Raw genomic sequence first — 19,104 nt, 5'->3', positions numbered from 1 at the left:
ACTGGTTGTACACTCAGACTAAACCAGATGCTAGTTTTGATGTGTTGGAGTTAAGTACTGTGATGAAACAGTCTAAAAGTAAAGAATGTTTTAAGGGCAAATAAGACATTAAAAAAATTAAATCTGGAGAAATGCGTACTTAAGCTCCCATCCTTAGGTGACCCAAAGAACATGAAACTGGTCATTTTTAGCAATGTTCCACACACTTATCTTCCTGATGGCTATTCAAGTGCATCAGCTTTCATAATATTTCTTGCATGTCAGCTGTGGCCCGGTGGGTAGTATTCTTGTCTCTGAGTCACAAGGTTCAAATCCCACTCCAGGACTTGAGAACAAAAAAATCGAGGCTGATACTCCAGTGCAGTACTGAGGGAGTGCTGCACTGTCAGAGGTGCCGTCTTTCAGATGAGATGTTAAAGCAAGGTCCCATGACACGATTTCGAAGAAGAGCAGGGGAGTTCTCCCTGGTGTCCCTGCCAATATTTAGCTCTCATTAAACATCACAAAAACAGGTCATTATCACATTGCTGTTTGCGGGAGCTTGCTATGCACAATTTGGCTCCATTTTTCCTACATTACAACAGTGACTACACTTCAAAAGTACGTCATTTTCTGTAAAGTGCTTTGAGACATCCAGTGGTTGTGAAAGGTGTGATATAAATGCAAGTCTTTTTCTTTCTTTCTATGGGTGAAAATGGGAAATGCTGTCCTTTAGCTTGGGAAACTAAGAAAATAAGAAGGTTGTTAAAAGTACTTTGGCTGCTGAGACACTGGCTCTTGTATAGGCAGTGGGTATGGGATTCTATTTGTCAATTATTTTAAGTGTGATTCTGTACAATGGCATACTGACAATAGTATACCCATTGAATGTTATGTAGATAATTGCTGGAGAGAAAGGAAATCTCTAAGATTGAATGGGTCGATGCAAGTCATCAACTGATTGTTTTATAAAAAGCAAATGCTTGTACGAAGAAATTGTTAGGAGTCCTAGAGGAGGAGCGTCTCGCAATGTAATGCTATGTAATTTGAAATTTTGGTTGTGCATATTATCTCTAATTTTTATTTAAAGACCCATCTACTAATCCTCTGTAAAAGTGGGGCCTTTGCATCCATGTCTGTTGATGTAGGTGTAAGATGAAAACTGTGCTAGGCTACAGTTGGTTGGGCACACAACGGACTGGATTTTGTGGAGAAGGCATGGCTTCCAGCCCCAGGCCGAAACAACGGGGGAAACCTCACCTCGGTCTTTTCGTGCATCCCTGGAGTGATCTTCCGATGTTTTGAAGATTAAGTGTCCCACGCCGGGAACCCCGTCCCTTTAAAGATGGGGATTCTGCCTCCACAGGGCTGGCAGCTCAGCAGCGCTACTGCTAGTGGTGGCCGCTGCTGGTACTACATAGGCCTTGGACCCAGGCCCAGCACTGGAACCCCAGACCTCAGGTAAGTGAGGCGAGGTCACCGGGCCCAGTCTGGATGGCCCGGTGCAGGGGGTGTGTGACGGGACGGGGGGGGGGTCTAAAAGCCCAGGGGAAGGGTCCTGGGAGGTGCATTGTTTCCTGGCCGGGGCCCTCCGTGGCCCAGGGATTGCCCATGGAGGAGGGACACTCCTCAAGCCCACAGGGCAGACGCCCTGTTCACAGCCCTTCCTGCTTTGTACTTAATTTTGGCAGAGGCGGGAAAGCGGCAGGCTTCAACCCCCCACCCCAACCCCGGCCACCAACCCGCCCGATTATATGCTCACCCTGCCTCCAAACCCACCATGAGGGAGAGCATAAAATCCCCCTCCCCCCTTGGTGCCTCGAGCAGGCAATGTTCTCATAACTAGTTTAATTTATCAAGTACATTGCCCAAATGGAAAACTGTTAAATAAATATTTGTGTCTATGGAACACCATTATGGCACACAAGCTGTTTTTTGAAAAGCAACTGCGTGGCCTCAGTTATCATTTACGTAATGCCTTTCACAATCTCAAACGTCACAAATTTTAACTACTTTTCGCCATTATCTTGTGAGGTTTACTCACACTTAGGGTCTTTCAGCCACTTGCTCAGTGATGATGGCCTGGTTATTGCATCAGTGCAGCCCTTGAGTCAGAGCTAAAACTTACACCAACTACTAGTAACAACAGTGTGGTGGTGTAGATCACATAGTTAGTGGATCTCCTTGTCCATTGCCTGGAGTTCCAACGCACTACACTGTGTGACCACCCCTGACACAGGATCCTTGTGTTTTTGCATCCACTGAGAGGCCGAGGCTATCGTTTACAAAGTGTCTTGTCACTGTGTGAGAAGAAACTTTTTTAGACCTTAATCACATCCCACATTTTTAATTCCTCCCACCAGAAAATGAAGGCAATCGGACATTCCAGTAAAATCCAAGCCTTTAAACAAAAAGTAGCATAAAATGACACAGTCATAAAACAAGCAGTTGCAACCATATTCCAACCAGCAGGCTGAGCTTTACATATTGAAAAATAACAGTACCCCTCGTCATTCTTTACAAGCTGGTGATTGCCTTTAAAATTAATAGCTACCTCTAGACCTGACTATTCCAACGCACTCCTGCTGACCTCCCACATTCTACCCCAGGGTTGTCCAACCTTTTCGCATGGGGAGGCCGCATTACAATTTTTGTCTTAGATGGGGGGGCCGGTGAGACAGTTTTGGAAAGATAAAGGCGTTAAAATTGATCTTACTATTAATCAAAACAACAACAAAGCTGCATTTTTGTGAAGCTTTAAATGAGAAGACTAAATTTATTGACTTACTTTCTGGTCACTATGTTAGACATTGATTTAGTGAGATACCTGGCATTTTTTTGCTTGCACAAGTAGTCAATGATTGCCTGCACAGATGAAGAGTATTCTGGATAGATGTCATTCTGTCAGGAGTGATCTTGAACTCTTTCTGTCCTCTCTCTCTCTCTGTCCCCCTGTCCCTCTCTCTCTGTGCACCTTCTCTCTCTATGTTCCCTCTCTCTGTCCCACTTTCCCTCTTTTTCTCTCTCTGTCCCCTCTCTCTGTCTCTCCGTCCCCCTGCTCTCTCTCTCTCTCTCTCTCTGTCCCCCTTCTCCCTCTCTCTCTTTCTCTGTCCCCCTTTCTCTTTCTTTCTCTCTCTGTGCCCCCTCTCTCTTTCTCTGCCCCCTCTCTCTCTCTCTGCCCCACTTTTCCATCTCTCTGTCCCCCTATCCCTATCTCCCTGTCCCCCTCTCTTTCTCTCTGTCTCCCTTCTCTCCCTTTCTGTCCCCCTTCTCTCTCTCTGCCTCCTCTCTCTCTCTGTCTCCCTTTCCGTCTCTCTTTGCCCCCCTCTCTCTCACTCTGTCCCCCCTTCCTCTCCCTGCTTCATCTCTCTCTGTCCCCCTCTATGTCCCTCTCTCTCTGTCTCTCTGAAACCCCTCTCTCTGTCTCTCTGAACCCCCCCTCTCTCTCTCTGTCCCCCCTCTCCTTCTCTGTCCCCATCTCTGTCCTCCCATCCCCCTTCTCTTTCTCTGTCTCTCTCTGCCCCCTCTCTCTCTGACTTTCTCTGTCCTCCCTTTCTCTCTCTCTCTGTCCTCCCTTTCTCTCTCTCTCTGTCCTCCCTTTCTCTCTCTCTCTGTCCTCCCTTTCTCTCTCTCTCTCTTTCTCTGTGACAGTTGCAGAGAGCGGGAGTGCTCAGCAGATGGTTGATCAGGTTTTTTAAAATCTCAAGTCAGTTTCACAGATTCTGAGTTTTTTAAAAGGCTACCAGAAAACCCCGAATCTGTTCGAAGTTCAGAAACTGTTGTTCCCACTGTCAGGATCTGTCAGCTGTGAAACTAACTTGCGAAAAGCCAGTCTGACAATACGGGATTTCTCATCTTCAGTCACAAACCCCTGGTGAGGATGAGGAACGGCTCCGGGTACAGTTTACACCCACGAACCGGATGGAAACCTTTGGTGGGCCAGATCCTGGCCCGCGGGCCGTATGTTGGACAACCCTGTTCTACCCTCTGTAAACTTGAGGTCATTCAAAGCTCTGCTGCCTGTGTCTTAACTCACGTTCCCCTTAGGTTCCATTCACCTATCACCCCTGTGCTTGCTGACCTACATTGGCTCCCAGTCAAGCAACAGCTCAATTTTAAAACTCTCATCCTTGTTTTCAAATCCCTCCATGTTCTCACCCCTCCCTATCTCTGTAATCTCCTCCAGTCCCACAACCCTCCGAGATATCTGCACTCCTCTAATTCTGGCCTCTTGAGCATCTCTGATTTTAATCGCTCCACCATTGATGGCAGTGCCTTCAGCTGCCTCGGCCCTAAGCTCTGGAATACCCTCCCTACACCTATCTACCTCTCCACCTCGCTTTCCTCCTTTAAGTCACTCCTTAAAACCTACCTCTTTGACCAAGCTTTTGGTCACCTGACTTAATATCTCTCTCTCTGTCCTCTCTCTCTCTCTCTCTATGTCCCCCCTCTCTCTCTCTCTCTGACAGCTGCAGCGAGTGGGAACTCAGCAGAGCAGCTTTGTGGTTTGTCAGTTTTTTTAAAACTCACAAGTCAGTTTCACAGCTGACAGGTTCTGACATCGGTTTCCCAACTTTGGACAGATTTGGGGTTTGCTGGCTGGCTTTTAAATAAAATCGGAACCCGTTCGAAAACCCCGAATCTGTCCGAAGTTCAGAAACCACTGTTCCCGATGTCAGCACCTGTCAGCTGTGAAACTGACAGCACGATTTTTTTTAAAAGCCTGTCTGAAAGAAGAAGCGAATGGGAAATTTCTTATCTCTGAAATACATCCGCAGGCTGGATGGAAACCTTTGCCGGTCGGATCCTGGCCTGCGGGCTGTGTGTTGGACAACCCTGAGATATATCAAGAAAAGCAGTGGTCCTAATACTGACCCCTGGGGAACCCAACTATATACCTTCCTCCAGTCCGAAAAACAACTGTTCACCACTACTCTGTTTCCTGTCACTCAGCTAACTTCATATCCATGCTGCTACTTTCCCTGTTGTTTCATGGCCTTCAACTTTGCTGACAAGCCTCAGTACTGACCCTCTGACAGTGCGGCACTCCCTCAGTACTGACCCTCCAGTGCCCAGCCCCCTGCCAATTTAGGCCAAACCTTCCCTAACCACACGAGGACATTGGTCCCAGTCCTGTTGAGGTGCAACCCATCTCTTTTGAATAGGTGCCTCCTGCCCCAGAACTGGTCAAATGCCCCGTGCATCTGCTGCCCTTGTCCTTCTCAGTCGTAGAGGTCATGGGTTTGGAAGGTGCTGTCAAAGGAGCCTTGGAAAGTTGCTGCAGTGCATCTTGTGGGTGGTACACACTGTAGCCACGATGTGCTGGTGGTGGAGCAATTGAATGTGAATGTGGTGGATGGGGTGCCAATCAAGCAGGTTGCTTTGTCCTGGATAGTGTTGAGCCTGTTGAGTGTTGTTGCACTCATCCAGGGAAGTGGAGGTTGTTCCATCACACTCCTGACTTGTGCCTTATAGATGATGGACAGGCTTTGGGGAGTCAGGTGGTGAGTTACTCGCCGCAGAATGCCCAGCCTCTGACCTGCTCTTGTCGTCACAGTATCTATATGGCTGTTACACTTAGGTTTCTGTCAACGGGGAGCCATCGAGATGTTGTTGGTGGGGGATTCAGCAATGGTATTGCCAATGAATGTCAAAGGGAGGCAGTTAGATTCTCGCTTGTTGGGTCATCAATACCTTGCACTTGTGTGGCATAAGTGTTACTTGTCACTTATCAGCTCAAGCTTGAATGTTGTCCAGGTCTTGTTACATATGGCCACAGGCTGCTTCATTATCTGCTGAGTTGTGCGTGGAACTGAACACTTTGAACTTCTGACCATATGATGGAGGGAAGGTCATTGATGAAGCATCTGAAGATGCTTGGGCCTAGGACACTACCCTGAAGAACTCCTATAGCGACATCATGGGGGTCCAACAACCACAACCGTCTTCCTTTGCTCTAGGTATGACTCCAACCAGTGGAGAGTTTTCCCCCTGATTCCCATTGACCTCAGTTTTGCTAGGGCTCCTTGATGCCATACTCAGTCAAATGCTGCCTTGATGTCAAGGGCAGTCACTCTCACCTCACATCTGGAGTTCAGCTCTTCTGTCCATGTTTGAGCCAAGGCTGTAATGAGGTCAGGAGCTGAGTGGCCCTGGCGGAACCCAAACTGAGTGTCACTGAGCAGGTTATTGCTAAGCAAGTGCCGCTTGATAGCACTGTCGACAACAGCTTCCATCACATTTCTGATGATTGAGAGTAGACTGATAGGGTGGTAATTGGCTGGACTGGATTTGACCTGTATTGGTTGACAGGACATTCCTGGGCAATTTTCCACATTACTGAGTAGATGGCAGTGTTGTAGCTGTACTGGAACAGCTTGGCTAGGGGCGCAGCTAGTTCTGGAGCACAGGTCTTCATACTACGGCACTACAGCCTGGATGTTTTCGGGACCCATAGCCTTTGCTGTATCCAGAGCCTTCAGCCGTTTCTTGATATCACGTGTAGTGAATTGGATTGGCTGAAGACTGGCATCTGTGATGCTGGGGACCTCAGGAGGAGGCCCAGATGGATCATCCACTCGGCACTTCTGGCTGAAGATGGATGCAAATGCTTCATCCTTGTCTTTTGCGCTGATGTGCTGGGCTCCCCCATCATTGAGGATGGGGATATTTGTGGAGCCACCTCCTCCAGTTAGTTCTCCATCAGTCATAATTGAATGTGGCAGGACTGCAGAGCTTTGATCTGATCCGTTGGTTGTGAGATCGCTTAGCTCTGTCCATAACATGTTGCTTCTGCTGTTTAATATGTTTGTAGTCCAATGTTGTAGCTTCACTAGGTTGGCACCTCATTTTTAGTTACACCCAGTGCTGCTCCTGGCAAGTCTACTACGCTCTTTATTGAACCAGCGTTGATCCCCTGGTTTGATGTTAATGGTACAGTGGGGATATGCTGGACCATGAGGTTACAGATTGTGGTTGAATTCAATTCTTCTGCTGCTGATGGCCCACAGTGCCTCATGGATGCCCAGTTTTGAGCTGTTAGAGTGGTTCTGAATCTACCCCATTTAGCACAGTGGCAGTGCCACACAACACAATAGAAGGCGTCTTCAGTGTGACTTCGTCTCCACAAAGACTGTGCGCCTGCCACTCCTACCATCATTGTTGGCTGTCCCTCAATTCGAGGATGACGTCTACTCATGGTCACTAGTTTCTGCCATGGGTCTTCATGTGACTGAACAGCCCGATTCTTGACCGCAGATCTTTGGGTACATGGGGCAGGATACCCCACGAGGTAGTGGGATCGGGAGTGCAGGATTTGTTTCCTTTTCTTTGCTTCGCTGCTGCCACTCCGCATCATTATTAAGGCGTTTGGATTCAAAACATGATGCAGCTCGATGGACAAGTTGTCGCCATTTTGAATGATTGGTAGCAAGCTCCTCTCAGTCATTAATGTCAATGCTACAGCACTTCAAAGAGTGTTTCAGAGTGTCCTTGAAGTGTTTTCTTTGTCCTTCCCCGGAATGCTGGCCATTTGAGAGTTGAGAAAACAGGACCTGGCGGGTGAGACAGTTTTCGGCCATCCGGACACAGTGTCCAGTCCATCGAAGTTGATTTTGCAGGAGTTTTGCCTGAATGCTTGTGGAGCTGGCTTCAAGAAGGATGCTAGTGTTTGCTCGATGAATCCGGAGGCTTTGCTGATGGAATGTGTCGCTGACACACAGTCCAGGTGGTGGCCTTTTGAGAGAGGTGGCTGCCAAGGCATAGGAAGTACTCAACATATTCCAAAGTCTCTCCTTCAACATATATGGGAGGTGGAATATTTGGCTGACCAGGTGTGGGTTGATATGAGTTTTGTTTTGACTACATTCAAGGACAGGCCGAGTTTCTTGTGTGCAGAATTGAAGAGATCAAGAGCGGCTTGCAAATCTGTTGCAGAGTGGGCAATGACTTTGCAGTTGTCTACAAACAGTAGATCATGTATGTCTATGGTGGTCAGTTTAGTTATGACACGGAGGTGACTGAGGTTAAAGGGTTTTCCATCTAGCTGGTATTTAATACTCACACCAGAGGGCAGTTATCTTTGAGGTGAATAGCCACTGTCAGGTAGATTGTAAATAGTATGGGGCCTATCACACAGCCTTGCTTGACCCCAGTCCGGATTTTGAAGGTGTCAGTTTCCGATCTCCCACTCAAGACAGTTGCAGTCATGTCGTCATGAAGCAATTGCAGGATTGTGATGAAATTTCTTGGACATCCAAATCGTTGGAGGACAACTACAGGGCCTCGCAATTTACTGAGTCAAATGCTTTGGTCAGCTTGATGAATGCAATGAAGAGTTCCTGGTGTTGTTCTCTACATTTTTCTTGGATTTGTCTGGCAACAAAGATCATGTCAGAGGTTCCTCACTCCTACCAATACTATCATGGACAGATGCATCTGTGACAGGTAGATTGGGGAGGACGAGGTCAAGTAAGTTTTTCCCTCTTGTTGGTTCCCTCACCACCTGCCGCAGACCCAGTCTAGCAGCTATGTCCTTTAGGACTCGGCCTGCTCAGTCGTTAGTGGTGCTACTGAGCCACTCTTGGTGATGGACATTGAAGTCCCCCACCCAGAGTACATTCTGTGCCCTTGCCACCCTCAGTGCTTCCTCCAAGTGGTGTTCAACATGGAATAGTACTGACTCATCAGCTGAGGGAGGGCGGTAGGTGGTAATCAGCAGGAGGTTTCCTTGCCCATGTTTGACCTGAGGCCATGAGACTTCATGGGGTCCAGAGTCAATGCTGAGGACTCCCAGGGCAACTCCCTCCTGACTGTATACCACTGTGCCGCCACCTTTGCTGGGTCTATCCTGCCGGTGGGACAAGACATACCCGGGGCTGGTGATGATGGTGTCTGTAGCATTGTCTGTCAGGTATGATTTGGTGAGTATGACTATGTCAGCCTGTTGCTTGACTAGACTGTGGGACAGCTCTCCCAACTCTGACACAAGCCCCCAGATAAGACAACTTTGCATGATCGACTGCAATGGGTGTGCATTTGTTGTGTTTGGAGCCTAGGTCAGTGCTAGGTGGTCCATCCTTTTTGATTCTATTCCAACATTTTCATAGCCATTAGATACAACTGAGTGGCTCTCCAGGCCATTCCAGAGAGCATTTAGGAGTCAACCACACTGCTGTGCGACTGCAGTCAACCGATTTCCTTTCTGGAAGCACGTCAGTGAACCAGGTAGGTTTTTACAACAATCTGGTAGTTTGATGATCATCATTACTGAGACTAGTTTTTTTAAATTCCAGATTTATTTAATTAACTGAATTTAAATTCTCCAACTGCTACGGTGGGATTTGAACTCATTTTCTGGATCATTAGCCCAGATCTCTGGATTACTAGTCCAGTAACATAGGGTTGGATTTTCTTCTCCCCCAGGCGTCGGGGTCTTTGGGCGTGTGGTGGGGGGGCCTGAAGATTCCTCTGGGAGAGGGCTACCATGCACCCCGACACCGGGAGGGCCCAGCCCAATTGCCAGCTGTGGCGAGGCCTCATAGCAGCACCCTGCCCCTCCCCCCACCGCTCGGTGACGGGACCCCCATTTCCATATTTAAATAAATTAAAACGAATGCATTAATTATACTTACGTCCCCACCTGAGGTCCCGCTCCGATCTTCAACCCGAGAGCCAGTACTCCTATGCCTTTGGATCCCCGTCCGGCGAAACGAGGTGGAACACATGTGGGGAGGGGGGAGGAGGTAAGTTTCTCAGTCCTGAGCGGGAGGAGGGAACGGGGTCAAAGTAACATCATTGGTGTAGGAGCTGGTGGGAAGGGTAGTAGGTTAAAGTTTATGCACTTTGTGGGGGGGGGGGGGGGGGGTGGAAGAACAGGTGGACAAGGTAAGTGTTTTGGAGGGGGAGAGGGCAGGTTATTAATTTTATGGTTATTGGGGGGTGGGAGAGGGGCAAAATAAATGTATTTAATTTTTTTTATTCACCGTATCTTTAAATATAAAAATTTAACGGTAGGGCTCAAAGCCCTTTAAAAATGCTGTCAGCATCTGCGCACAGGCAGCTGACACCATTGCCAGGGAAGGACAGTCCTCTCCCTCCACGTCACCGCCCCAGCTATTCAAATGAGCCGCTGCACGGAAGATTGCGGCGGCTCCGCGACATGCGGCCGGTGCGAGCGGGCCGCCGTTTTTTTCCGCCCACCGCAACGAAAATTCAGCCAAAATCACCATGCAATCACACACTGCAAGTGTATTGGTATCTTGCTGTGTTTTATGGCAGTGCTTTTCTGTATTAACTGCACCACCCAATTTGACATTGTCTGCAAATTTTGCAATTGTGGTGTCCAAATCATTGTTGTAAATGGTAAACAAGAGTAGTCCCAGCACCGATCCTATTGGAACACCACTTCACCCTATTTGCCAATCTGAGAAACTGCCTTTGACCCCCTCACTCTATTTTAAGTTCTTTAGCTCACATGCTATCCAGTCTGCAACGTGTCCCCTGACGTGTTATGACCTTAGTCACGAATCTACTCTGAGGTAAGGGTGAATGTTCTGCCCCTGATAGTTTACTGTGCACGGTGTGTGTTCACAGGCCTGCAGTGTCAGTAAGGGCATGTGTGTGCCCGCTGGTGCTTTACTGTGCCTGGTGCCTGTAGGCAGGTCTGGCATGTGTGTGTGTGTGTTTGCCCCCTGGTGTTTAGATGCAGTAAGAGCAGTGTTTCCCCCAGTAAAATGCGGGTTTGATTTTGAAATAGCAGGTTACATTTTTATACCAAATCTAAGAAGACATTTAGTTCCTTACACAGAAATCATGCAACTCAGTCTGAAAAAAGAACAGTTCTTAGAACCAATAACTTATTAAAAAGTTTGTAGGAATGCCTAATGCTTACCAAATGGCCAAAGTTTATTCATATTGCATTCCACACTGCATTTAGGACACTGGGGTCTAGCTGAACAGCTGATCAGCAAGTACTGGATGACAGAATTTCTTTCTGACATTCTCTGCTTCTGATGGAGCGAAGTGTTTGCAGCCAAACACTGCATTTAAGTGCAGTAAGTTCCCTCCAACCGTGGCAGTTGCAAATTAATTGTTTGACCAAGGACTCAGACGTGAACAAAGCAAATTAGTCCCGTATCATTCTGTGGGGGCTGAGCAGTAAGTTGATGTGGGGGATCATTTAACTTGGGATGGAGAGGAGGAAGAATTGCAAGTTAGTGCAAAGGGAGTCAAGTCAGTGGGTTGAAGATCTGGACAGTAAATTAGTGGGGGAGACTGTAACCAGGGGTGGTGCAAGGAGGGTGCTAGCCTGTAAGTGTAGGGTGAGGTTAACTGGAGGGTGGGAGAGCGGGCTGGGCTGTAGGTTAATATGTAAGGGGATTAAGTAGGGAGTGGGGTGGGGGGGAGGATGGTATTGTTGCTGGAGAGTAATGGATGTGGGTGTGTGTTTGGCCATGGTGGCTGGACTGTGGGCTGGTGTAGGATGAGTTTAGCTGGGGTCGTGGACTGCATTTTAAGGTCAAGACGGGTGGAGAGCGGGCAAACAAGGTGGCTGAGCTGAAAGTTGATGTGGGCTGAGTTTAACCAGGACCAGGACTGCAGGTTGATGTGAATCCCACCAGCCTTGTCCTTTTCGACACTACCAAGTTGCACCAGAAGTGGGACGGTTGCTGCTGGTGTCAAACCTTTGCTCCTTGCAACAAACCCAGAGGTGGTGGGTCTGCTGGGAATTGGGGCCAAAAGATGTAGGGACACTAATTGCTGTTGGTACAATGAAAAATGTTGAAATTGGGAGAAGGCAGAGCAGGAAGATCCCACAGTGTCTGCACCACAGATCCTGGGGGAGAGCAGACTGACTCCATTGTGTCTGTATCACTGAACCCGGGTGATTAAGGTCTGGAATGCACTGCCTAAGAGTGTGGTGAAGGCAGGTTCAATCGAGGCATTCAAGAGGGAATTGGATTGTTAGGCGAAAAGGAAGAATGTGCAGGGCTACAGGGAGAAGGTGGGGAAGTGGCAATAGGTAAATTACACTTTCGAGGAGCGAACACAGACATGACAGGCCGAATGTCAGCCTTCTGTGCTGTAGCAATTTTGTGATTCTGTAAAATACTTTTAAAAAAACTTCTCAAAACTTTAATACATTTCTATAAACTTTTAAAAACTACTCTCAACTTTTAAAAACTACTCTCAACTTGTAAATGCTTTGACACTTATAAAAAGGCAGCTTGTAAACCCACTTGTAGGGGCGGCACAGTGGTGCAGCGGTTAACACCGCAGCCTCACAGCTCCAGCGACCTGGGTTCAGTTCTGGGTACTGCTTGTGCAGTGTTTGCAAGTTCTCCCTGTGACCGCGTGGGTTTCCACCAGTTGCTCTGGTTTCCTCCCACAGCCAAAAACTTGCAGTTTGATAGGTAAATTGGCTATTGTACATTGCCCCTAGTGTAGGTAGGTGGTAGGAGACTTGAGGGAAGATGGGGATGTGGTAGGGAATATGGGATTAATGTAGGATTAGTATAAATGGGTGGTTGATGGTCAGCACAGACTCGGTGGGCCGAAGGGCCTGTTTCAGTGCTCTATCTCTCTATGATTTTATGAAAACTTTTATGAACTCAATTGGCGTTCTGCCAGGGTCACTCAGTTCCTGACCTCATTACAGCTTTGGTTCAATCATGGACAAAAGAGCTGAACTCAAGAGGTGAGGTGAGAGTGACTGCCCTTGACATCAAGGCAGCTTTTGACCAAATATGGTATCAAGGAGCCCTCGCAAAACTGGAGTTAATGGGAATCAGGGGGAAAACCCTCCGCTGGCTGGAGTCATACCTAGCGCAAAGGAAGATGGTTGTGGTTATTGGAGGTCAATCATCTGAGCTCCAGAACATCACTGCAGGAGTTCCTCATGGTAGTGTCCTAGGCCCAACCATCTTCAGCTGCTTCATCAATGACCTTCCTTCAATCATAAGGTCAGAAGTGGGGATGTTCGCTGATGATTGCACAATGTTCAGCACCATTCGTGACTCCTCAGATACTGAAGCAGTCCATGTAGAAATGCAGCAAGACCTGGACAATATCCAGACTTGGGCTGATGAGTGGCAAGTAACATTCGTGCCACACAAGTGCCAGGCAATGGCCATCTCCAACAAGAGAGAGTCTAACCATGTCTCCTTGACGTTCAATGACATTATCATCGCTGAATCCCCCACTATCAACATTCTGGGGGCTACCATTGACCAGAAACTGAACTGGAGTAACCATATAAATACCATGGCTGCAAGAGCAGGTCAGAGGATAGGAATCCTGTGGCGAGTAACTCACCTCCTGACTCCCCAAAGCCCGTCCACCATCTACAAGGCACAAGTCAGGAGTGTGATGGAATACTCTGCTCTTGCCTGGATGAGTGCAGCTCCAACAACACTCAAAAAGCTCCACACCATCCAGGACAAAGCAGCCCGCTTGATTGGCACCCCATCCTCAAACATTCACTCCCTCCACCACCGACACACAGTGGCAGCAGTGTGTACCATCTACAAGATGCACTGCAGCAATGCACCAAGGCTCCTTAGACAGCACCTTGCAAACCCGCGACCTCTACCAACTAGAAGGACAAGGGCAGCAAATGCATGGGAACACCACCACCTGCAAGTTCCCCTCCAAGTCACACACCATCCTGACTTGGAACTATATCGCCGTTCCTTCACTGTCGCTGGGTCAAAATCCTGGAATTCCCTTCCTAACAGCACTGTGGGTGTACCTACCCCACATAGACTGCAGGGGTTCAAGAAGGCAGCTCACCACCACCTTCTCAAGGGCAATTAGGGATGGGCAATAAATGCTGGCCTTGCCAGCGATGCCCACATCCCAGGAATGAATTAAAAAAAAGTGATGTTTAATTCCTAGAGATGGATGAAAATTCAGTAACATTTATGTGCCTCCTGTTTTAACGTTGTTTATTAAGGAGAAGCTGAAATTTATTTCTGAGTTTAACTGTATCAGAATCTTTGAGCTAGTTTTAAAGGCACGAAGGCTTTGCAAAAGTAATAAGAGCTCGGTTCTTTTTTATTTGGCAAAAGTTTTGAAATTTGTTTGAAAGCTGTGGGAAGCTGGGTGACACAAGCTGACAATGTCAGCGTTTTTCTTTGAAATGCAAAAATAGCCAACTCTTTTCACAAGCAGCTCTGTGGTTTTTTTTTGCTTTCTAGTATCTGATTAAATCTTTTTATAACTTCCCAAGCAAAAACATTTGCATTGCTAAATGTAAACATTCTGGGCCTTATTAAAATTGATGCTTCTTACCCTGAATGAACGTTTCCCCACGGTGGACAGAAGGAAATTAGGAATTGACAAATTAATGTCTTGGGCTTGCAAGTAGCGTGCCGCATGGGATTCTCTGCTTTTATTTTGTGTTAAGCAGGTGAACCATGATTTTCTGTTGTTGCTGTCGGAAGTGATCCAATCCAGCATTTTAGAACGTATCTGCAGATCTTGCAGGCATCAAATTTCATAGCATGGTTATTATTTGGACTTAAGATTTTGCCTTTTAAAACTTGGACATAAACCATTCAGGGTCATTTGTTATCTTTTAAGACAAAGCACTTGAGCGGGGGATATATAAGAACATAAAGAAATAGGAGTAGGCGTAGGCCGTTTGATCCTTTGAGCCTGCTCCTGCATGGAAGATACGTCCAAAGTAATTGCAAGCATTTATGTCTCTAATGTAAAAGCGCCAGACCTGGGCTTCACTTGTTTCTGAAATTGATATGAATTGTTCAAGCACTCTGGAAAGGTCATATATCTGAAGCTTAAAGGTATAATCACATTTGATTTTTGAAATTGCTGTCCAATACTGTATTAAGGAAGAAAGTTTTGGGGGAAATAGAATATGTGAACAATGCGGAGGGAAATGACGGCTCTTGGAAGGGCTGATTGACATGATGTAGAAGCCCAAGATAAAGTTCAGCTGCTCCAAAAGTACCACAGAGCAGCCATTGCTGCAGCTGTAAGACTTACTTTTCTCAGTGGTGAGTGGTAGGAATCTGGAGAGGGACGTGAGGCTGTTGGCATCACATGGGCAGCTGGGGTTGGCCAGGGATGGCCTGGTAAATGCACAAAGCCCAGCTGAGGGAGTTCAGATGGGAACAGGCTGCTCTGACATTGGACACAGCAGTTAGGATGAACTGCAGCAGATGCAACCTCCCGGACAGCAGGAGGCCAGAGAAGCACAGCGGGGGGGGCGGGGGGGCTGCAAGGGGAGGAAGGCACTACCCACGACATCGGCTGCACAGCCCAAGAGTCAGCAACCTGCAAATCACAGAGCGCCAGTGCTGTGGGAGGCTGTGTCTATCCAGGCAGATGGTCTCGATCCTGTGTGCTCTGATCCACAATGACCTGAGGCCTCACGGCCCCCATGGCAGTCTCCTACCTGCAGCCGTCAAGGTCTCCATCACCCTGAACTTCTATGTAACGGGTTGTTCCAGGGAACGCATGCAATTGCAGGAGGTGTAATACCTGCCCTTTTACCTCCTCTCTCCTCACTATCCAAGGCCCCAAACACTCCTTCCAGGTGAAGCAGCGATTTACTTGTACTTCTTTCAATACTGTATTCGCTGCTCACAATGTGGTCTCCTCTATATCGGGGACACCAAACGCAGATTGGGCGACCGCTTTGCGGAACACCTCCGCTCAGTCCAAATGCATGACCCCGAGCTTCCAGTTGTTTGCCATTTCAACACTCCCCCCTGCTCTCATGCCAACATCTCTGTCTTTGGCCTTCTCCAGTGTTCCAGTGAACATCAACGCAAGCTCGAGGAGCAGCGCCTGATCTTTTGATTAGGCACTCTACAGCCTCGTGGACTCAACATTGAGTTCAATAACTTCAGAGCATGACTAGCCTTTTTAAAAAATATTTCATTTTTTAACCATGTGCCTGTTTTTCATGTGGTCAGAGCTGCTCATTATTCTGCTATTAACACTCTCTCTGGACTAATGCTTTGTCTTTCACCACAAGCATTAACACGCGCTTTGCCTTTGTCCCAGGATGGCTTTGTTATTTAATCTCCCTCCGCCCTATCAAACACCTTCCCCTTTGTTCTCTCCCCCACTCCCCTCCCCTTCACTTGCTTAAAACTTAATTCTTTTCTAACCTTTGCCAGTTCTGATGAAAGGTCGCAGACCTGAAAAGTTAACTTTGCTTCTCTCTCCACAGATGCTGCCAGACCTGCTGAGTATTTCCATCACTTTTTGTTTTGGTACACAAACTCATTCTTTGTCCTGAGTGGAGCCCACCACACCCTCTTTCTCAGATCATAGACAAAGAACAGAAAGATCTGAGAAGGAGCCATTCCCATCAACAGAAGGGTGCAAAGAGTTTCACTTGCATGGATTGTTTCTGAAGGGCTGACACTGTTTTCCAGGAAACGCAGCACCCAATTTGCTCAAAGCAAAGTTCCGCAAACAGCAAATGAGATTTGACAGGAAGGGAAGTTTCTGTTTGAGAGACCTTTGCTGTACCGCCTCCAATGCAAGTATATCCTTCCTTAAATGTGGAGACCAAAACTGCACAGTATTCCAGGTGTGTTCTCACCAAAGCCTGAAACAATTGTAGCAAGACTTCCTTATTCCCGTACTCCAATCTCCTTGCAATACAGGCCAACATGCCATGTGCCTTCCTAATTGCTTGCTAATTTTCTGTGTTCCTTGTATGAGTACATCCAAGTTTGTCTGAACATCAACATTTAAAAGTTTCATGCCTTTCCAAAAATATTCTGCTTTTCTATTCTTACTACCAAAGTGAATAACCTCACACTTCCCCACATTATACTCCATCTGCCACCTTGTCGCCCATTCACCTAACCTGTGTATGCCTCTTTGTATCCTCCTCACAGCTTGCATTTCCACCTACCTTTGTATCTTTGGCAAATTTAGATACATCACTCTCAGTCTCTTTGTCTAAGTCATTGATATAGATTGTAATTAGTTGAGGCCCCAGCACTGATCCTTGCAGTGCTCCATTAGTTACGGCCTTTCAACTTGAAAATGCCCTGGGCTGCATTTTAAAGCCCCTCCGCCGTCGGGAACATTGGCTGGGGGGGGGGGGGGGGCAACGAAGATCGGTAAAGCGGAGGCCCGCCACTGACCCCAATGGCGGCAGGCCCCGTACCAATCTCGGCGGCGGCGAGGCCTCGTGGTGGCCGCCCTGCCGCTCGGTGACGGAACCACAATGTACATATGGAAATAAATTCACATACCTGATTTAATGATGGTCCCGTCGCCTCCTTAATTGCCGCTTCGATCTTCATTCAGGCGGCCAACAATGCCGTGCCTTTGAATCCCCCGCAACACCTGTGGGGAGGGGGGAGGTGTTTTTTATCTCTGTGCGGGAGGGCGGGACTGGGGTTACAATGCTGCAGATTGGTAGGGGGGGTGTGATGGGAAGGGGTAAAGGTCAAAGGTGCTGAACTTTGTGGGGGTGGAAGGTCAAATTTTAAATATCTGTATTCTGGTGGTGGAAGGCAGCAATGTTGAGATGTGCCATTGGATGGGGGAGTGGGAGAATGCATGGATAGTTTATTTTACTCAGTTTTATGAAACTTCAACTTACCTGCCCCTTTAAATTTTAAAGGTCCATTGAGGGCTGTAAGTCCTTTAAAAATGGCGCCTGCGCATTGGCGCTGGACGCCATTGCCGACGACAGCTCTCCCGCCCTCTCCACGTCATCGCAGGGGGCGGGCACCACAGCCATGCAAATGAACCACCGCGTTTGAAATCGCAGCGGCTCTGTGACATGGCGCCCGTGCGCATGGGCCACATTTTCTTACATCCACCGCCTACTTCGGTGGTGAAGTCTTAAAATGCAGCCCCTGTTTCTCCCTACTCTCTGCTTCCTGTACATTCCTCCATCCGTGCTAATATATTACCCCCAACTTCATGAGCCTTTATCTTACGTATTAACCTTTTGTGTGGCACCTTATCGAATGCCTTTTGGAAATCCAAGTATAGTACATCTACTGGTGCCCCTTTATGTAACCTACTAGCTACATCCTCGAAAAACTCTAATAAATCTCTCAAACACAATTTCCCTTTCGTAAAACCATGTTGAGTTTGTCTGATCATCCAATGATTTCCTAAGTGCATTGCTAAGAGTTCCTTAATGATAGATTCCAGCATTTTCCCAATGACTGATGTCAGGCTAACTGACCTGTAGTTCCCTGTTCTCTCTCTCCCTCCTTTCTTGAATAGCAGTGTTACAATTGCTAATTTCCAATCCGCTGGGACTGTTTGAGAATCTAGGGAATTTTGGAAAATCATAACCAGTGCATCCACTATCTCTGCAGCTACCTCTTTTAGAATGTAGACCATCAAGCCCTGGGGATTTGTCAGCTTTTAAGCCAACTGTGAGATTATCCCCTGTAGTACCTGGGTTCCAATGCCAATTACAGAGTTCAGATCAATGCTCCAGCTGAAATAAAAACAAGAAATGCTGGAATCACTCAGCAGGTCTGGCAGCATCTGTGAAAAGAGAAGCAGAGTTAACGTTTCGGGTCAGTGACCCTTCTTCGGAACTGACAAATATTAGAAAAGTCACAGGTTATAAGCAAGTGAGGTGGGGGTGGGGCAAGAGATAACAAAAGGAGGTCGAGATTGGACCAGGCCACATAGCTGACCAAAAGGTCACGGAGCAAAGGCAAACAATATGTTAATGATGTGTTGAAAGACAAAGCATTAGTACAGATTAGGTGTTAATACACTGAATATTGAACAGCAGCAAGTGCAAACCTGAAAAAAACAGTGGGTAAGCAAACTGAACAAACTAAGATGAAATGAAATAAAAGCAAAAAAAGATTGTAAAAGATGTAAAAAAGAATGTAAAAAAAAAAGGAAGAAAAAATAACTAAAAATGAAAGTAAAATGGGGGGCCTGTCATGCTCTGAAATTATTGAACTCAATGTTCAGTCCGGCTGGCTGTAGTGTGCCAAATCGGTAGATGAGATGCTGTTTCTCGAGCTTGCGTTGATGTTCACTGGAACACTGCAGCAATCCCAGGACAGAGATGTGAGCATGAGAGCAGGGGGGAGTGTTGAAATGGCAAGCAACCGGAAGCTCAGGGTCCTGCTTGCGGACTGAGCGGAG

The sequence above is a fragment of the Heterodontus francisci genome, chromosome X (assembly GCF_036365525.1).
Source record: "Heterodontus francisci isolate sHetFra1 chromosome X, sHetFra1.hap1, whole genome shotgun sequence".
Taxonomy (NCBI): domain Eukaryota; kingdom Metazoa; phylum Chordata; class Chondrichthyes; order Heterodontiformes; family Heterodontidae; genus Heterodontus; species Heterodontus francisci.
The sequence above is the reverse complement of the archived record's forward strand: the minus strand, read 5'-3'. Positions refer to the sequence as shown.